This window comes from Neopsephotus bourkii, unplaced genomic scaffold (genome assembly GCF_033783945.1).
Source record: "Neopsephotus bourkii isolate Nb327-2 ecotype Australia unplaced genomic scaffold, CSIRO-AGI_Nbou_v1 NB_1630, whole genome shotgun sequence".
NCBI lineage: Eukaryota > Metazoa > Chordata > Aves > Psittaciformes > Psittacidae > Neopsephotus > Neopsephotus bourkii.
Window position 1 is genome coordinate 5,840,595 of NW_026902105.1, and position 6,000 is coordinate 5,846,594.

The following is a 6,000-nucleotide window of genomic DNA, read 5'->3' on the forward strand; positions in this document are numbered from 1 at the left end:
TGTTGTCTGACTTCTTAGCTCATACACCAGAGTTTGTTTATGCTGGGTGAGGTAACCCTGTCTTACAGAGAGCTTTGGGAATGCGATTCTGAGAAAACTTCTGTGGACAGAAACAGTCCTTGTTCCTCAATTTCAGTCTGTCAGATTTGTATAAATAGTATCTCATTAACTAGCCATATCAAATTTTTCAAGGTTTTCAACTAGATCAACAGTGTGACCTGAATGCTCACTGGAACTGTTCCCTTGTTTCATACAGTCAGGTATACATACCTGACTGTGGGTGCAGGGACTAATGTTGTTTCATGACATTTATGTTATAAGAGAATACTGGGTTCTAAATAATCTGGTCGCATTATATCTGAGGAGTAATAAGCAATTGTGATAATTTCTGTTCAATAGATAGAACCCACGTTCTTTATTGTAGGCTTTACTGTGAAGAATAAATCATTTCACAGATGATTCCCACACAGCATTAGTAACTTGAATGCACGTAGCAAGAGGAAATAATAGCATGCAAGCAAATGCATGAAAGTAACCATCTCAAACTTCTATAAAACTAGATATGTTAGTATTGATTGCTCTCAGATACAGTATTCCAATTACAGTTGCTTCAATGTCAATATCTTTGGTGTTCACTAATAAGTGAAACTCCAGCAGACAATGTTTTTATAGATGTCAGTATATGTATGTTTATGGGTATGAGCCTGTCAGAAGAAATCTGTTTAATGTCTTCAATTTTTGTATATTTTTCACTGTTGTAAGACAGAATTTCCTAGGGATGGTGATGGGTATGCTGACTGATTTCACTCCTTTCTTCAGGTTGCATGAGACTTGGTATAGCTTTGATCAAACATGCAATGTTTGCAAATAAGTGAGAATTCATAATCTATCATACTCCAGGAAGTCTCCTTAGGTAGTGTTAATAATGAATTCACGGATGACAGTCCTAAATGGCTAAAAACTCAGGGTTTGAGTTCAACAGTTTACAAAGGAGTTTTGCAACACTGACTGATTCTTTGCTTGATTTTGACTTTTAGAGTTCTAAAGCCTGTGGAGTATTACAGGATCTTAGGGACAGAGGTGGAAGGAAATGCATTAATTTCACAGAAGTTTTATCTTGATCTGAAACTTGTTAGCCATATTTTGTAGATTTATAAAGCATTTAAAATACATTTCTAAACTTTTTGAGATCTCTCTCTGGCAGTTAAACATGAAACTTGGTTAAAGGTCCGTTTAAGAAGTCAAGGAGTAATTTGCTTAGATGTACAATGTGTTTCTGCTTCTTGGCCTTCTCTTGCTGCCCTGGGGAAGCATGGATTTTTTTATACATTTTACATCATACCATATTTTAGTGTGAGGTGTTCCTGCCTATGGCAGGGGGGTTGGAACTAGATGATCTTAAGGTCCTTTCCAACCCAAACTATTCTATGATTCTATCATATCTGCTAGTCCTAAGAAGGTATCTCAGGTACCCATAGGAATATCTAATAACAGTAGACGTGCACTTAAAAAGTTAAGCCTAAAATATCCATGTTAAAAAAATTCAAATACCTTGTAGTTAAATGAGTAAAATTTCACATATAAAAAGTCAAACCGCAAGCAAATCTCATCTAAGGTTGATTAATAATTTTACCCTACGTAAAACTTTTCCTTGAAATTAAAGCATTACTTTTACTGAAGCAATTCCTTTCCAGGAGGAAAAGGACTTTTCAGTCCTTTTCTTGCTTGTGAGGTATCAGCCCCACCTAGTGAATGATTAATGAAGTTTTAAAATACAGCACGCCAGAAGAGTTATAAGTAAATGCTTTTTTTTTTTTTTTTTTTTTTTTCCTGGGCTATTTATTCTGTTTCTTCTCCTAAAGACCTCAGTGACTTTATTTCACTGAAGTAGTACATAAAATATACTGGTGGAGGTGAAATCAGAGATAAGCTTGCTCACACATGTTACAAGATCAGTTATAACCATAAACGGTGGTATGTGGTATGATTCAGAGCACAAGCAGCATCACAGCAGTGCCAAGTTTTGGAGCACAAAAGAGAGAAAGATTATTCCTGTGTTTTACAAAGTTGTCAAAGTGAAAAATGTGCTTACCTGTTAACTACATCATCTAATCAGGCAGTTATGCTGTAATCAGTGCACTGAAATATGATGGGGGGGCAAAGTATCATAAGCAAGTTTAAAGGTACTGGGACAGATTCTTGGTTGGAATAAATTGGAATAATATTGAATAAATTAGAATAAGCTTCTTCAGCTTGAAGCATTGCTTGTATCTGGGTATCTGGGAATATGGCTTGCTAATACTTGAAGGAAAGGTCTTGCTGATAGCAAATAATTGTTTCTGCGGTTCCACCCAAAGCAGTTTAGATGCCTTTTGAAGACTTTAAAACAGCATGGGTTTGAATTTCATTTAGCTTAAATTTAAATTGAACAACTTTTTTTTCTTTCTTTTTTTTTTTTTTTTTTTTTTTATACTCCAATTTAGTCTTGTATGGCAGCAGAATAGTTTAGAACATATACTAAACATCAAACTCCTGAAATCACATGAAGTGGCTTTTAAGGGACCTGGCATTACAGATTTAAGTATTTTGATTAGAAGGATTGTTTTCCAGGGTTTTCCATGTAGTCTTTTACTTCCTACTTCTGAGAGGAGGTTTGGTGCAAAACAAGTTTTGAAAGCACTGTAAAGAGTGTTGACCCTTACTAAAAGAAGAAGATGGGTGTTCAGCTGTGAGCTAACAGATCTCAGCAGCATAGATGAGATTTGGCCTTCCACTGGAAGATCCAGCAAGGACATGTTCTGCTTGTGCGCTAGTTGTGCACCCGCATGTGTACCTCCTGTGGCACTTACACTCTGTTTCTTATAAACAGGGAGCATTTTGCTTGTACTGCTTATCCCAAGGCAGCATGTTTGTATGGAATGCTGAACAGACCAGAAATGAAGGCAATTGCTAAGAATTGCTTGTCATGTCCTTGCACCCTCACATCTGGCTTGAACAGTGTCTCTAGATTTCTTATAGTAGACAGGGAGAAGGACTACCATTAACTACAGAGAAAGCCTAGGGAAATTAATGTAATTGAAAAGGACTCCGAAGTTTACCTACTGTTTCTGAGCAGGCCACTAGTATTTGCTCATTTAATTTAGCAAATCTTGATTAAACAAGACTTGGAATGACAAGATAATTCACAAACTTGGCTTTTCAGTTATAAACACAAATACATTTTTACACTGCAAGATTCAAATATTCCAGTAAGATTCCTACAGTGTTTACACAGTGGAATAATTTTTAATTTAGTTTTTGTTAGTCTGTTGTCGTGGTTTAAAACCAGTCAGTCAGCTTGTTCACTCACGCCCCCCCCTTCTTTCCCTCCTCCCAGAGGGACGGAGAGGAGAATCGAAAAGAATGCAGCTCCCACGGGTTGAGATAAGAACAGTTTAGTAACTAAGGTATAACACAAATCACTACTGCTACCACCAATCATAACAATGATAAAGGAAATAACAAGGGAAGAGAATACAACATCTCACCACTTACCGAACGATAACTCGTCCCCCCAGCCTGACCAAGCACTGACCAATAGCTACTCCAACCCCGCCGTGTACTAACCCTTGTGGGTAACTCGCAGTTATATCCTGGGCATGATGTGCTGTGGTATGGAATACCTCTTTGGCTAGCTTGGGTCAGGTGTCCTGTCTCTGCTTCCTCCCGGCTTCCCCTCCTCCCTGGCAGAGCATGAGGCTCATGAAGTCCTTGGCCAGGCCAAACATTTGAGCAGTAACTAAAAACATCAGCACAGTTCCCAGGACAAAAGTCAAAAACACAGCACTTCACCAGCTACCCAGAAGGAGAAAAAAAAAAGACTGCTACTGCTGAACCCAGGACATCTGTATTTTCCAGTGCAGAACAAAGGTAATGTTTATGTATCAAATTTTCTTCTGAGATGAGCGTCTTTGTAACTCCATACATGGATAACTGCACATTTATTAAAGATCTCTACTTAAAGTTCTAAAATTCTCTTCAAAATCTTGTATTTTTCCCAGTTTTCTGTAAAGTCTTGGCTCTAGAACTCCTGTGACGTTAGACAGCAATCTCATTATTTATTTTAGTACAAAGTAAAATGAAAGTCTTGGCTTTCATGCTTTTTAAGAAAAATGATCTTTTTTTCATAATTCAAACCTAAAATGGAAAATTTAAATAAACTATTTAGTATTCAAAGGCATGCTTCTTAAATGATCTCATGGGATTTGAATGCTTTAAGTTAGTATCTTAGCCCATGTCTGGCCTTGCTTTAGGCAGGTTTGGGGGATGTGGTATGAGGCTTACTCATCTGCAACCCTGACACCAAACCGGGTGGCAGTCAAATCATTGCCTTAAAGAAGAGAAAGAGATGGCTTTCCTTGGGGTTTCTGCTTTGAAAATTTTCAAGGACCCTTTAAGATTTTACAAAATACCACAGTATTTTCTAGAACAGACAAAAAACTCATGGTTTAAGCCAGAACCATGCAACTGCTAGCTCAGTCCCCAACCCCTCCACTTCTTCCTTGCCCCACTACTGGAATGATGAGGAGGAGAACTGAAAGAACCTAACTCCAATTGGTTGAGGTAAGAACAGTCCAGTAACTAAGGTATAACACAAACCACAGCTGCTACCACCAATAATAATAATGATAAGGGAAATAACAAGGGAAGAGAACACAACTGCACTCCATCCACTGACCGATACCCAGAGCAACCCAAGCAGCGATATAGACCTTCTGGGTAACTTCTAGAAGGAAGTGCAGCAGGAGGGCCAGGAGACCTCCTTGGATGGATAAGGAGCTGCTGAGGAAAATTTGAAGGAAAAAAGAGGCTTATAAAAGTTGGAAGCAAGGACAGGCAGCCTGGGAATAATACAGGGATGTTTTCCGGGAAGCTAGGGACCAGGTTAGAAAAGCTAAGGCCCAGTTAGAATTAAACTTGGCTAGGGATGTTAAGGATAACAGGAATGGATTCTATAGGTACGTAGCAAAATAAAAAACAGATTAGGGAGAACGCAGGCCCCCTCAGAAAGCTCTCGGGTGAACTAGCTACACAGGATTTGGAGAAGGCTGAGGTTCTGAATGACTTCCTTGCCTCAGTCTTCAGGGGCAAAGGCTCTCACCGCACCACCCAAGTCTTGGAAGGCAGATGCAGGGACTGAGAATGAAGACCCTAGGCCCACAGTAGGAGCGGATGTGGTTCAAGACCATGTTAAAAACCAGAACGTGCACAAGTCCATGGGTCCTGATGAAATCCATCCACGGGTCCTGAAGGAGCTGGAGAATGAAGTTGCTAAGCCACTGGCCATCATATTTGAAAAATCATGGCAGTCAGGTGAAGTTCCCGATGACTGGAAAAAGGGAAATATAACCCCCATTTTCAAGAAGGGAAAATGGATGACCTGGGGAATTACAGACCAGTCAGTCGCACCTCTGTGCTTGGCAAAATCTTGGAGCAGATTCTCCTGGAAGGCATGCTAAGGCACATGAAAAACAGCAAGGTGCTTGTTGACAGCCAGCATGGCTTCACTAAGGGGAAATCCTTCCTGACCAATTTGGTGGCCTTTTATGATGGGGGTACAGAACTGATGGACAGGGGTAGAGCAGTTGATGTCATCTACCCTGAGTTGTGCAAAGTGTTCAACACTGTCCCACACAGCACCCTTGTCTCTAAATTGGAGAGACATCAATTTGATAAGTGGACCACTCGGTGGATAAAGAACTGGCTGGATGGCCGCACACAGGGAGCTGTCATCAATGGCTCAATGTCCGGCTGGAGACCTGTAACGAGTGGTGTCCCTCAGGGATCCGTGTTGGGACCGGTCTTGTTTAACATCTTTGTCACTGACATGGACAGTGGGATTGAGTGCGCCCTCAGCAAGTTTGCCGATGACATCAAGCTGTGTGGTTCGGTTGGTACGCTGGAGGGAAGGAATGCCATCCAGAGGGACCTTGACACGCTTGTGAGGTGGGCTGATGCCAA